This window comes from Chiloscyllium plagiosum, unplaced genomic scaffold, assembly GCF_037043375.1.
Source record: "Chiloscyllium plagiosum isolate Xiang-an unplaced genomic scaffold, Cpla_swu_hap1 HiC_scaffold_1, whole genome shotgun sequence".
In the NCBI taxonomy this organism is placed as follows: domain Eukaryota; kingdom Metazoa; phylum Chordata; class Chondrichthyes; order Orectolobiformes; family Hemiscylliidae; genus Chiloscyllium; species Chiloscyllium plagiosum.
Window position 1 is genome coordinate 66,972,518 of NW_028270139.1, and position 15,212 is coordinate 66,987,729.

The 15,212-nt window shown below is 41.9% G+C and overlaps 1 protein-coding gene across 6 annotated transcripts in view; it reads right to left on the minus strand.

Moving 5' to 3' along the window:
- Nucleotides 1–15,212, minus strand: part of LOC122550905 (amyloid beta precursor protein binding family B member 2b) — a 266,027-nt gene that overhangs the window by 220,003 nt on the left and 30,812 nt on the right. Inside the window, exon 2 of one of the 6 annotated variants that reach the window (XM_087987584.1) lies at nt 2,093–2,180. The exons of the other annotated variants lie outside the window; for them this stretch is intronic. The gene's annotated coding sequence lies outside the window, so the exon portion shown is untranslated. The remainder of the gene's footprint in view (nt 1–2,092; nt 2,181–15,212) is intronic. 6 annotated transcript variants of the gene reach the window in all.

A 15,212-nucleotide genomic window follows, 5' to 3' on the forward strand; every position in this document is an offset into this window, starting at 1 on the left:
TGCCCCGGCTCGTTACCGAGCACCAAGTCTAGAATGGCCTCTCCCCTCATTGGCCTGTCAACGTACTGAGTTAGGAAACCCTCCTGAACACACCTTACAAAAACAGCTCCATTCAAATCTTCTGCTCGAAGGAGGTTCCAATCAATATTGGGAAAGTTAAAGTCACCCATTACAACAACCCTACTACGTCCACACTTTTCCAAAATCTGCCGACCTATACTTTCTTCCATCTCCCTGCTGCTATGAGATCCTGAAATGTGCATGAGATCCTGAAAGCAGGATTGCAGGGAGCTAGGAAGAAGATTGAAAGCAAACCTCTAAAACAGCAATCTCAGGAGCACCTCCAGCCCCACAGAAATCAGACAGCCAAGCAACTGAACACATGTCTCGGAAACTGGCATTGGAGGGAGGGCAGATTTCTGCGGCATTGGGTTCCCCCTCACCCCACCCTTGTGGAGAAGGTGGGATTTCGACAAAAAGAACAAACTACAGCTTAGCAGGACGGGACGAACATTCTCACAAGATTCAATAATGATGGCACTAAGGGTTTATACAAAGATGATGGGAATAGGAACCTGACAGCGAGTTCCGACTGAAGGAAGCAAAACTGCTTAAAGGAAATAGAAATGAAGAAAGTAAAAATAGAAGAAAGACAAAGCAGAGATAAACATCAAATAAGATCACAATAGACAATAACATTAAAAAAACTGAATTAACAGGCACTCAACTAAATGCACACAGCATTAATAAAAAGATTATAAAAGACTTACATGTAGATATTGAGGTAAATGTTACTGATTTAGTTGCCATTACAGAGACATGGCTAGAGAGTGACCAAGGTTAGGAATTGGAAATGCAAGGCTATGTGACATTTAGGAAAGAAAGGCTAAAAGGACAGGAGGTCAGCCAGCACTCATAATAAGGGAGAATACCTCTACATTAGTGAGAAAGGAGCTTCAAAGGAGCGATATTTTGAAACTAGAGAAACTCAGCAGGTCTGGTAGCATTCAGTGACCCTTCTTCAGAACAGCCTTGTAATTATTAACATTAACTCTGATTTCTCTCCACAGATGCTGCCAGACCTGCTCAGTTTCTTCAGCAATTTCTGTTTTGTTTCAGGTCTTCATTATCCACAGTTCGTTGTTTTAAGATAAAAAGTCAGTTTGGGTACAGACAAACAGGAGAAACAAACATTGGTGGGAGTTTTTTTAATAGAACACGAAGCTATGCTACTCATGTTGACGCACTATAAATCAGGACATTGGAGATTCGTGCAACATGATAATACACTAATAATGGGTGATTTCAATTTACATAGACTGGATTAACTATGTCAGCACTAATGCTGTGGAGGATGAACTCCTGGAGGGTAAACAAGATGGGCTTCAACAACAGTACATTGAGGAGCCAACTAGTGATGGGGTTATTTCAGATTTGGTGCTGTGTCATGAGGAAAGGCTAATGAATATCTATGGTGCATGGAGCCTTTGAAAATAGTGACCATCATATGACAGAACTTTACATGAAGTTTGAATGTGATAGTTCATTCTGAACATAGGTTCTTAAATCTGAGCAAATACATCTATAAAACTATGAGGAGTAAGTTGGCTATGGTGGATTAGGAAAATACACTAACAGATTTGATGGCACACAGACAATGGCTAGCATTTCAAGAAATACTACAAGGTGTATAACAGAACTATATCCCTCAAAGGCACAAATTCCCAAAGGGAAAGACAAATCAACCACAGTTAAAGTAAAAGGCTGTGTTAAATCAAATGAAATGGCTTCAAGAATGCCAGGAATAAATGTTAGCTGAGGATTGCAAGCAATTTGACAGCCAGGAAAGGAGAGCTGAGAAACTGAAAAGATAAAAAGAGAATATGAATGCAAGCTAGCAAGGAATATAGAAGTGGACGATGAAAGCTTATATTGAAATATGACAAGAGAAAAAAACAGATCAGAAAGAATAAATGCAGGCACAACAATTTATTGTGGAGAAAAGGAAAATGACAGAGAAATTGCAAGTTAGCAATTGATTTGGAGATGAATGAAAGTGTTGTTGCAAAGTGACATCGAAATAGGTGATCACCTGTGACTTAATTAAATGTTGGAGCTTGACAACTGAAATGGTGTATCCTTACTGACATTACGTATGGGTGCATCAAACGTAGAGACTCCTGCAGGAAAAAACAAAGGTTAACATTATAAAACTGTCATCAGCTCCATTAAGGTATGTGCTAAAGAGGCCCTCATTACAGGAAGTGAAAGCATGTCAAAATATTTTATTTTCCACACCACGACTGGATGCAGAGTAGTGAGCAGTTGTCACTACTAAAAATATTCTTCTACAACGCTACTGTTACATTGCAGTACACTATTTCTCACTGTCCCTCAATCTCAGTTCATCTTGGAGAGACTTAGCTGATCCGTGGTATTTTTTCTGAACCACGTGGGAACTGGATATCTGCAGATTCAGTCAGCATTGAAACCCTATTGAACAATCCTGGTGTGCACAACCATCACTCTCATAGACCAAAGAGGAAAGGGATTTTACAATGCACTGACTGAGACTATTTTTGAAGATTTATTTTTCAGTCTTGCTGAAATGCAATTACTGTGAACTGACTGAGTTGAAACCTCTGCTTCTTACTGAGCAACACATATCAAGAAATTGCAGGTGTGCTTCTCACAACTTTCTATTTAAGTGGTGAGAGGATTTTGACACATAGGAACTGAATTAGATCATTCAGCCCATCAAGCCTGTTCTGCTATTCAATTATATCACAGCTGACCTACCTCAGTGCAGGAAAGTGATCCTATCTCCAGATGCCTTTAAGCCATTAGTCTCCAGAAATCTACCCACTTCTGATATAAAATGTTCAATTAGTGAGCTCCCACAGCCCTGTGGAGTACAGGATTCCAAAGAGTCAACACATTGAGTGAAGGCAGGACTCCTCATTTCTGTCTCAAGTGACTTATGCCTCACCCTGAGCTCATGTCCCCGGCTCGAGGATATAGATTGAAAATTTGTTCGGCTTAAAGCTGGACTTATTGCAGCAACTTAATACTACTGTTACAACATTCAAGAAACTATTCAGAACAATATTGATTTATGTGGAGAGACTAGAAAAACAAAGGTTGTTTCCCGGACAGCAGAGAAGGTTAAGAGGAAGCATAAAGTGGATTGCATAGAAACACACGGCTTAGGAAAAGGAGTACACCACTGAGCTCCTCAAGCTTGCTTTGTCATTCAATAGCATCCTGCTCTCCATCTTCCAAAACTCTGGATTCTCTTCTCAATCAAAACCTCTTTCTACTTTGAATAACTGCAGCAGCATAACCTCTACCTCTTTGTGGGAAGAGAATTCACATACTACCTAACTCAGAAAACAATTCTCCTAAGTCTTAGAAGTGAGGTCTCTTTAGGCTTAAAGTGTGTCGCCTTTTCAAGTCTCCACCACAAATAGTGGTAGCCTCTCAGCATTTATCCTTTGCAGTCCCTGCTCTCTTCCCAATATGTTCTGTGCAGTGACTCCATTCTCCAGAAAGTATCCCCACATCTCTACAACTTTAAAAATAAAACACAATGGTAACCTGCATTTACAAGTCTGAGTGACAATTTGCTTGGTACAGTTATAACATTCCTTACAAACATGATGTCAGTTCTGAAACAGGCCAAATTACCACTGTATTTTAATTCCATCATTTCTGTCTTTCGGGCGATATCTCTTACCCACATCACATTCAGTTGTTCTCTCCTTTTATCAATCAAGACATTGGACTCATTACCTGCAATACTTATAAAAATGCAAGTCAGCAATAAAACGTGGACTGGAAACCAACCTCCACCTAGCAATCTCTTTCACAACCCTTAATGATTAAATATGCATTACATCAGACGACATCACACTGTGGAGTGTAACCACTGCTACATTGGCAGAATAATTCCACTGAAGTACAAACTGTCAAAATGTCAAGTACTACTGATAACAGAATATGCGCACATAGCAAGCACCTCATTTTCCATTTTGAATATATTAGAATTTTAATCACAAATCTTTGACTATATAAAATATATATGCAATCAATACAATACCATTGCAAGATGAAAGCAATGCGTGTAACACAAACAATGCCAAGCTGTAAAATAATTCACCAGCAAACCCCATTCCTTTGGAGCAACAATACAGAAAACGAAGTAACAAACTAGTTGGTGGCTGTTCATTTTCAGTGATTTGATGAAATACAGTGGATTGGCAAAAATGCTACATTGTTAACAGGAAACAGGCCAGTAACACTAGAGGTCCTTTGAAAAGTTTGCTGCTCTAGTGCAATATTTAGCATACATCTCCTCAGTCACAGGTTTCAGCATCAATTGATTTGTGTATATGGAAAGATTACAATCAGTTCTCATGAGGGTTGTTCTTTGCAACATATCCTTCTGGGGAAATGTATTGCTGATCAAATGTTTGCCAAGTCAGTTTTAATCATACCTGACTTGGGGAAATGGAGAGAGAGAAAAGGAGAGGTTGCTTTGTTTGTTTGTTTTGTTGTTAATCATGAAAAATGTCAGGAAAAAACTAAGAAAAATTATGATAAAAATGAGTTTGGAAAAGAGAAAATAAACGACCATTGTCCCTTTAGAGATTTGTGATACCTCCATAGAACTGAAATCGGATAGCCCAGCAAGTCTCCTCTTCTACCATTATCAAGCCAGGTCACCAACTTTTGTTTCAGAGTGGAGCAGAACATGCCAAAAGCAGCTGAGAAAAACGCTAAAACTTTAGCTGCCATCTTGGTAACACAGGTCAAACAGCAGCAGCATATAATAGTCAAAGCTAATGGTCTCACAACCAACTGAGCCCAGCCTATTCAGCCTCTCCCTACCGTGCAAAACCCTCCAATCCTGGCAATACCAACCTGAAATATATTCAATGACGCCAGTCTTCTGGGTATTTCAAAGATTAACAACCATCAGAACATATATATACTTGCATCAGTCTTAAAAGGGAGATCTCATGTACTGATATTGTTATCCCCCTACCTCTAGGTTTCTCCACAAGGGGAAACATCCTCTCTGTATCTACCAGACAAGTTCCTTAATAATTTTAAGTTCCAGTAAGATGACCTCTCATTTTTCTAAACTCTAATGTGTATGGGCTCATTCTGGTTAATCTTTCTTCTTCGGATGATCCCTTCATTCCAAGGGAAATCTTCTCTGAACTGCCTCGAATGCAAGTAAGTTCGTCCTGCAGCCTGGAGACCAAAACTGTATCCAAAACTCTCCATTCTAATCAAGTTGTGTCTTAGCATTCATCAAATTCTTATTTCAAAACATGCATGTCCAGCGTATCTATTTCTCGACCTGCTGTTTTGTGAGCATTTGCCCACTCAATTTGCTTTCTGCTAATTTAACATCTACTCATTATTTTCAGAACTGATTATTCTATTGGGACGCCATGATTCCCCAACAGGGAGCTCCTCTACAACAGAGATGGAAAAGAAGAACAACGGTGAAGTGAACAGTAAGCTGTGCTGCTCTCACTCAGCTCCATGATGATGCCCAGGGTAAATTAGTGACAGCTTTGGAAGTACTTCTGAATCCTATTTTGGGCATGTGGAAAAGCAGAGTTATATCTACAACTTGAGAAAAATATACACAGACTGGAAACAGGAACTAAATATGAAGAGATAAATATTTGTGTTTGTGTAAGGGGTCAATAGGTTCATCTCTTATTTAATCAGGCTCATTGTTTTCACCAGCTAATTGCCATCTGCTCCCAGAATATTACATGTAAATGACTGCCAGCTGGTACCGTCCAAGGATTTCTTTTGTATTTTATTTCCTACATTAATGCTGCTGACTTTAACAATCCTACTACTGCAGATGCTGAACTTGCATTCCCCTTTTAGACTGTAATGTTCTAAAGCTGTGATGTTACTGTGATATTGTGATAGTTATCCTCCTCGGTCCCACCTTTCTGTCTCTGCCTCTGGTAACCAAGCAGATAGGACCAGTGGGCGGAATTCAGATACACAGATGATTCCAACTTGAATCTCACCTTTTTTCTAATCATCAAATTGTTTTTTGGATCCATCTCTCTATCTACACCAGGCAGCGTTTAAGGTGACAGCCATCTTAAACCAGATAATGTTCTCACCACCTCTGTCTCACTGTATACCAAATGCTACAGAATGTATTCCTTCTGCATGCTATGTGACTCCACATTACACAGGCCACACACACAGCAGGCTGCAGCTCCGGCAGAACGCTTGTGCCAGGGACTGGTGCACAGATATCTCCAGTGCAACGCCAAGGGAGGGTTGGCAGTGACTACGTGTCATCTTTCAGGAGTAGCTTCAAATCAAACCACTGCCTGCCTTCCCAGGTTGACATGATGTTTCCGCGGCAATATTTTAAAGAGGAGGGCATTATTGCCCTGGCCAATATTTATCACAAAAACAAATTAATCGATCTCTGTCGCACTGCTGTTTGTGGGAGTTTTGCACAAATAGACTGAGTTACAATATTTTGGAAAGTATTTATCCTGATGCCATGAATGCCACGATAAGCAAGCCTCTTTTCCTATTAGCAGGCAACAACACTTTGAACTTTCTTCAAAAATATTCATCAAACGTTCATAATTGGAAATGTGTCAGGAAGCAGAGTCAGAGGGCATCAATGTTAGAATGATCAAAAGAAATGGACCATCCTCAAGTGTCAGGATATTCCTCAGTATTTATATTGGAATACTCAGTAATTGAACACCACTCAGAGGTGGCGATCACTGAGTACAGCACATGCAAACAAGCCAGACATTTAAATTCAATTAAAGCCATGCAAATTACCATCAAGCTTTTGTGGCAAAGGAGTCAACTCTATTTTCTCTTGCGATCTAAATCAAAAATGCATGCCACTGATCTCAAGCTGCAATTTAAAACAGTAAATCAAACTCCGACAGGGGTTCATCATGTCTGGTAAATGAATAGAAAGACCGTGCTCAAAGGAAGGTCCGAGGTTGGTACTGATGATGCTTTAGTGCCTTCGGTTCGGAAAGAGGACATTAAAGGTCCTGCTCCACATTGCTATTTAGGAACGCCTGCTGGAAATGCATATGGTGTAGAATTTGTGCAAGGAAAAAAATTAGGTTACTTGCGTTTTTGTTTGAGTTCATTCATGGGATATAGGCACTGCTGGCATGCCCAGCATTTATTACCCATCCTGAAATGCCCTCAAGAAGATGCTGGTGAGGCACCCTCTTTAACCATTGCAGTCCATTTCTGTTAGGGAGAGAATTCCAGGATTTTGATCCAGCAACAATGAAGAAATGGCAATATATTTCAAAGTCAGAATGGTGAGTGACTTGGAGGGAAACTTGCAGGTAGTGGTGTTCCTATGTATCAGCTGCCCTTGTCCTTCTAGATTGTAGGATCATGGATTTGGAAGCTTTAGTCTAAGGAGGCTTGGAACATCTTGTAGATCATACACACTACTGCTACTGAGCATCAGTGGTGGAGGGAATGAATGTTTGTGGATGTGGGAAAATCAAGCAAGCTGCTTTGTCCTGGATGGTGCTAAGCTTCTTGAGTGTTGTTGGAGCTGCACTCATCCAGTCAACTGGGGACTATTCCATCACACTGCTGACTTGTGCCTTATAAATGGTGGACGGGCTTTGGGGAGTCAGGTAGTGAGTTACTCACTGCAGGAACCTAGCCTCTGACCTGCTCATGTAGCCATTATATGTATATGGTAAGTCCAGTTTGGTCTCCGGTCAATGGTAACCCCCAAGATGTGGATATTCGGGGGATCCAGTGATCGTAACACTACTAAATGTCAAGGGTCGATGGGAGATTGTCTCTTATTGGAGAAGGTTATAGCCTAATAGTTGGTTTTATCCTTTTGGATAACGAATCTGGACAATCATCCATATTGTTGGGTAGATGCCAATGTTTAGCTGTATTAGAACAGCTTGGCAAGGGATCAGCAAGTTCTGGAGCACACGTCTTCAGTACTATTGCTGGAATGTCATCAAGATCCAGTCTTTGTAGTATCCAGCATCTCCAACTGTTCCTTAATCTCACGTGAAGTTAAATGAATTGGCTGAAGACTGGCATCTGTGATGTTGAGATTTCTAGAGGAGATTGAGATGGATCATGTACTCAGCACTTTTCATTAAAGATAGCTGCAAATTCTTCAATCTTATATTTTGTACTGATCTGCTTGGATCTTCCATCATTAAGGATGGAGATATTTGTGGAGCCACCTCCTTCAATGAGTTGTTTAATGGTCCATCACCATTCACAACTGGGTGTGGCAGTACTGCAGAGCTTAGATCTTGTCTATTGGTTGTGGGATTGTTTAGCTCTGTCTATCACTTGCTGCTTATGCTGTCTGACATGCAAGTAGCTTCACCACATTCACACCTCATTTTCCGTCTGCTTGGTACTGCTCCTGGCATGGTATTACTCCTTCCTGCACTCTCCATTGTGCCAGAGCTGATCCCCTGGCTTGATGGTAATGGTTGAGTGGGGATATGCTGGACCATGAATGGAGTACAATTCAGTTGTTGTTGATGGCCCACAGTGCCTCATGGATGTCCAGTCAAGGTGCTAGATCTGTTCAAGGTCTGCCCATTTAGCACAGTGATAGAGCCACAAAACAGGATATATGGTATTCTCAATGTGAAAGCAAGACTTCGCCTCCACAAGGACTGTGTGGTCATCACTCTTACCGATACTACCACGGACGGATGCATCTGCAGCTGGCAGATTGGTAAGGATGAGGTCAAGTATGCTTTTCCCTCTTGTATGTTCCCTCACCACCTGCCGCAGATCCAGTCTAGCAGCTATGTCCTTTAGGACTCAACCAGCTTGATCAGTGTCCTGTTGCTGAGCCACTCTTGGTGGTGGACATTGAAATCCCCCACCCAGAGTACATTTTGCACCCTTGCTATCCTTAGTGCTTTGTCCAAATATTTTTCAACATGGAGGAGTACCGATTCATTGAAGGGGGCCCAGGTTTGGTAAACTCTAGTTAAATCGGCAGAAGACCTCATTGTCCACATTTGACCTGATGTCATGAGACAATCACGGGGTCTGAAGGCAATGTTGAGGACTTCCAGGGCAACTCCCCCCTCACTGTACTCTATTGTGCTGCATAATTGATCAGAACAATAGTAGCTATTTTAATTTATCTTCTGTGTAACGTATTGGCTGAGGCTGAATTTTAAATAGAACACCAAGTCACTGTCTAAAATCAGACAAGGACCACTGTATTATACACAAACAGTACCGCTAGAAATGCAAAAATTAGGAGCCTTCACTCCCTTCCAGAACTTCACAGTTCCTTCACTTTGGAACAAGAATCCTCAAGCAAGTAGCAAGCCTGCAACTTACATTATTCAAAGAATATTTTATCTATATCTCCTTTTAATCATTGCATCGGCAAACAATTTAATAGCCACTTTTTAAACTTAGAATATTTCAGCAACACTTGTTGAATGACCTAGCCTTGATTTTGTTCAAGACTAAATAGTTTTGCTTGTGAATACTTTTTTAAAAAAATTGAAACCCCAAGATCTAAACAGGATGCTCGATGAGCTATATATGTTTGTGGTTCACAGACTATTCTGCAGACATGCCCAAGGTGGTCAGGACAGCAGCCATATACCCAAAGAAAAATGACATTCTTGACAAGATATTTAAAGAGGAGTCAATAGTGAGTTGGCATGAAAAGCACAACAACATTTTTTTATTCATTCAAGTGATGAAGATGTTGCTGGCTAGGCCAGCATTTATTGCCTATTCCTAATTGCCTAGAGGGCAGTTAAGAGTCAACCACATTGCTGAGAGTCTGGAGTCACATGTAGGCCAGACCAGGTAATGATAACAGTTTCCTTCCCTGAAGGACATTAGTGAACCAGGTGTTTTTTATTCCCTGGCAATCAGCAGTGGCTTCATGGTCATTATTAGAAATTTTGACTAATTCTAGATTTTTATTGAATTCAAATTCCATCTTCGTTGGCGGGATTCAAACCGGTGTCCCCAGAACATTACCTCGGTCTCTGGATTAACAGTCCGGCGATAATGTCACTAGGCCGCCTCCTCCCTTTTGGAAATGATGAAAAGATAGGAGATTGTGGTGATATCAAAATATACAACAGGGTGGAGCTACAGCTCACGACAAAGCATCAATGGGAAATCTTTTTGAACTCGTCACCCAAAAGCTGATCCATTTGGAAGCAAGAGGCCCTGTTGGACAATTATTACATCCTCATGTCACAAAACGGTAAAGACAACAGATTTTTGCCAAAATTAAACCTCTTTTGTAATGTTTCAGACCTCTCCTCCTCCTCAAACAGTATCAAGCTGTTTACTTTGCAGGGATAGTATTTCTGCTGCCTGACCTGACAGAGCTTTGGCGAAGGATCAATGAAAACCTGAACTCGATGCTCCCTGGGATTTCTGTTGAAGTTACATCAGGAGAAAGGAAATTACTGGCACTCACTCATTCTTTATTCTACAACAAAATAGTAAGAAACTAACGGCAAACTCTGGTATAAATTTCTCAATAAAAATCTGCTCAATTTGACAGTGGACAGTATAAATCTCATTAACGGATCACAGACCTGTTCAGCAGACTATGGAGAAATCAATCTCTAGCTCTTAGGCTTAGAACAATCCAAGTAACTGCATAAAACAATTGGCTCTGATGAGATTAACCTCATCCTTCCTTGATTGCATCTCACAAAGATTACCACAGATCTATACAAAGGAACTAATGTTTCTTCAGCTAAACAGCAACTTAGATTTTTATAGTGCCTTCAACACCAAAAGTCGTTCTGCTTTAACACGCATTTTGTTAACGCAAATTTGCTATAACGCATATGCCGAATTGGGGACACTGTTTCTAAAGGGTGCACTTTTAAAACGTCTTGGTTGTAACGCAATTACATTGTCAACAGTTCAAATGCTGTTTCTAAAGTGCAATTCTCCTACAGTGCAGGGTTGCACAAGAACACAACCATCGTGTTACAGAAAAATGTCTCACAACGCTTCATAGGGACAAAGAAAGGCAGATACATGACCATAAAGGAGAAAAAAAGGAAACAATACCTTTGTCAAAAATAGCTGATTCAAAGAAGAGTTTTGAAAAGAAAGAATTCAGGAAGTTTAGGCAGGGGAATCCAGAAAGCAGTTTAAGCAGCTGAAGACCTAGTCAACGTTTGAGGAAAGGAAAAGGTTTCGTTTAAAAATTCACTTGTGGGGCATGGGCATGGCTGGCTAGGTCAGTATTTATTGCCCATCCAGGGTTGCCTTGAGGTGGTAGTGTGCTGCCTTCTTGAACTTCACATGCTCTAGGTTGACATGCTGAATTTCCTTAGCTTCCGAAGAAAGGTGAGGCGTTGTGCCTTCTTGACCATCCTGGATGCCCTGCAGCAGAGATGATTTGAATATCAATGACCACAACCATCTTCCTCTGAGCCTAGTATGATTCCAACCAGAGGACAGATTGGCCCTGGTTCCTATCAATTCCAGTTTTGTGAAGGCTTCTGGATGCCACACTCAGTCACATGGATAGGCTGAATAGCAAAGGACTTTTTCCCAGGTGGGAGAGTCCAATCCTTGAGGACATAGGTTCAAACTAAGGGGAAGTATTTAAAAAGGACCTTAGGAATAAGTTTTTCATGTAGAGAGTGGTACATGTTTAGAACAAGCTGCCAGAGGAAGTGGTGGAGGCAGGTACTGTTACAACATTTAAAAGGTTTCTAGATGGACAAATGAATAGAAAGGGTTTGGAGGGATAGGAGTCAAATGCTGGCAAATGAGACAAGGCCAGACTGGGATTTCTGGTCAGCACAGTCAAGTTGGATCAAAGGGTTTGTTTGTGTGGTATAACTCTGTGACATTATGAATGCAGCTTTGATGTCAAGAACTGTCACTCCCACCTCCCCTCTGGAATTCAGCTGCTTTGTCCATGTTTGAACCCAGGCTGTAATGAGGTCAGGAGCCGAGTGGCCCTGGCAGAACCCAAACTGGACATCGCTGAGCAGGTTATTGCTGAGCAGGTGCTGCTTTATAGCATTGATGATGACACTGTCCATTACTTATAATCAAGATTGGACTTATGGGGAGGGAGGCAAGTTCTGGAGCACATGTTTTCAATAGTATTGCCAGAATATTGTCAGGACACATAGTCTTTGCAGTCTCCAGTGTCTCCAACCATTTCCTGACATCATGGAGTGAATTGGCTTAAATGAAGACTGGCATCTGTAATGCTGGGGACCACTGGAGGAGATCGAGATGGATCACCTACTCGGTACTTCTGGCTGAAGACTGCTGTGAAAGAGTCAGCTTTATCATTTGCACTGATGTGCTTGGCTCTACCATCATTGAAAATGGAGATACTTGTGAAGCCGCCTCCCTCAGTGAATCGTTCAATCGTCCATCACAATTCAGGACTGGATGTGGCAGGAGCTTAGATTTGTTTACGGGATTGCTCAGTTTTGTCTATCACTTGCTGCTTATGCTGATTTGGACAAGTAGTCCTGTTTGGAAGCTTCACCAGATTGAGACCTCATTTTCAGGGATGCCTGGTGCTGCTCCTGGCATGCCTTCCTGCACTCTCAGTTGAACCAGGGTTGGTCCCCCCAATTTGACCCGAATGATTGAGTGGGGGATATGCTGGGCCATGAGATTACAGATTGCGCTGGCGTACAATTCTGCTGCTGTTGATGGTAAACAGTGCTTTTACGGACATCAGTGCTGAGCTGCTAGATCCGTTCGAAGTCTGCCCCATTTAGCACGATGATATTTTCAATTTGCCAGTGGGATTTTATCTCCACAACAGCTGTGTGATGGTCACTTTTACTGATACTGTCATGGACAGATGCATATGCAGCTGGCAGATTGGTGAGGATGAGGTCAAGTATGTTTTTCCCTCACCACTTGCCACAGAGCCAGCCTAGTGGCTATGTCCTTTAGGACCAGCTTGTGCTGCTGTCAAGCCACTCTAGGTGATGGACATTGCACCCTCCACCCAGAGTACGTTTTGCACTCTTGCCATCCTCACTGCTTCCACCAAATATTGTCCAACATGGAGGGGTACTGATTCATCTGCCAAGGGAGGACAATGCATGGTAATCAGGAAGTTTCTTTGCCTACGTTTAACCTGAAGCCGAGGGACTTCATGGGATCCAGAAACAATGTTGAGGACTCCAAAAGCAGCTCCCTCGCCACTGTATACCACTGTGTTGCCATGTAGAACATAGAATATTAGAGTGCAGTACAGGCCCTTCAGCCTTTGATGTTGTACCAACCTGTGAAACCAATCTGAAGTCTATCTATCCTACACTATTTCATTTTCATTCATATGTTTATCCAATGACCATTTAAATGCCTTTAAAGTTGGCGAGTGTACTATTCCTGAAGAAGGGCTAATGCCCGAAACGTCGATTCTCCTGTTCCCTAGATGCTGCCTGACCTGCTGCGCTTCTCCAGCAACACATTTCCATCTCGAGTGTACTACTACTGCAGGCAGGGCGTTCCACACTACTAGCCTGAGTAAAGAAACTAAATCCGACATCTGTCCTATATCTATCACCCCTCAATTTAAAGCTATGTCCCGTCGTGCTAGCCATCGCCATCCAAGGAAAAAGGCTCTCACTGTCCATCCTATCTAACCCTCTGATTATCTTACGTCTCAATTAAGTCTCCTCTCAACCTTCTTCTCTCTATTGAAAACAGCCTCAAGTCCCTCAGCCTTCCTCAGAAGACCTTCTCTCCATACCAGGCAACATCCTACTAAATTGCCTCTGAACCCTTTCCAAAACTTCCACATCCTTCTTATAATGCAGTGACCAGAACTGTACGCAATACTCCAAATGTGGCCGCACCAGAGTTTTGTACAGCCGCAGCATGACCTCATGTCTCTGAAACTCAATCCCTCTACCAATAAAAGCAACCGTATACCTTCTTAATAACCCTATCAATCTGGGTGGCAACTTTCACGTGTATCGACATGATTAAGTTACTTACAGTGTGGAAAGTCCACGCCGACCCTCCGAAGAGCAACCCACCCAGACATTTACCCCATTCCCCTACATTTACCCTTCACCTAACACTACGGGCAATTTAGCATGGCCAATTCACCTGACTTGCACATTTTTGGACTGTGGGAGGAAACTGGAGCACCCAGAGGAAACCCACACAGACACGGGGAGAATGTGCAAACTCCACACAGATGTTGCCTGAGGTGGGAATTGAACCTGGGTCTCTGCCGCTGTGAGACAGCAGTGCTAACCACTGTGCCACCATGCTGCCCAAATCTGGTGAATATGGTGGCGGTGTCTGGACCATTGTCTGGAAGATATGATTCCAGGAGTGTGACTGACTACATCAGGTTGTTGTTTGACTAGTCTGTGAGACAGCTCTCCCAATTTTGGCACTAGGCCCTCAATGTTAGCCAGGAGGACCTTGCAGGAACAACTGGGCTGGATTTTGTTTCCAGTTGTCATTTCTGGTGCCTAGGTCAATCCCAGGTGGTCTGTCTGGTTTCATTTCTTTGTAGCAATTGATACAACTGAGTAGCTTGTTAGACCATTTCAGAGGACAGTTGAGAGTCAACCACAATGCTGTGGGCCTGGAGTCACATATAGGCGAGACCAGCAGAGTTCCTTCCCTAAAGGACATTAGTGAGCCAGACAGGACTTTCGAACAATTGACAATGGTTTCACAGTCATCATAAGATTCGTAATCACAAATTAATTTTACTGAATTTCCAATACTGTATATGCCATGATGGGATTTGAACTCTGGTCCACAGAAACTGAGCTGAGTTTCTCTTGCAACACTAGGTCAACACACTACCTCCCACTTGAACATACAAGAAACCAGAACTAAAATAATAAAGTGTTCAAGAAAGGGGAACTGTGAAGAGTTGGACATATCCCAGAGATCAGGGTGGGTAGGACAAAGCCTTACAAAAATTTGAATGAAACATAATTTTAAATTTGAGAAATTGGAAGCCAGTGTATGTTAGAGAGTGAAAAGTGATGAGTAGACAAATGCAGGAAAAGAATGGATAAGCAGTAAGACTTGGACAGAATGCAGGCATTTTCAGATGAGTGGCAATTACATTTGTGCCACATAAATGCAGACATTTACCATCTCCAATAGGGGAGAATCTAACCTTTGTTCCTTTGCATTTA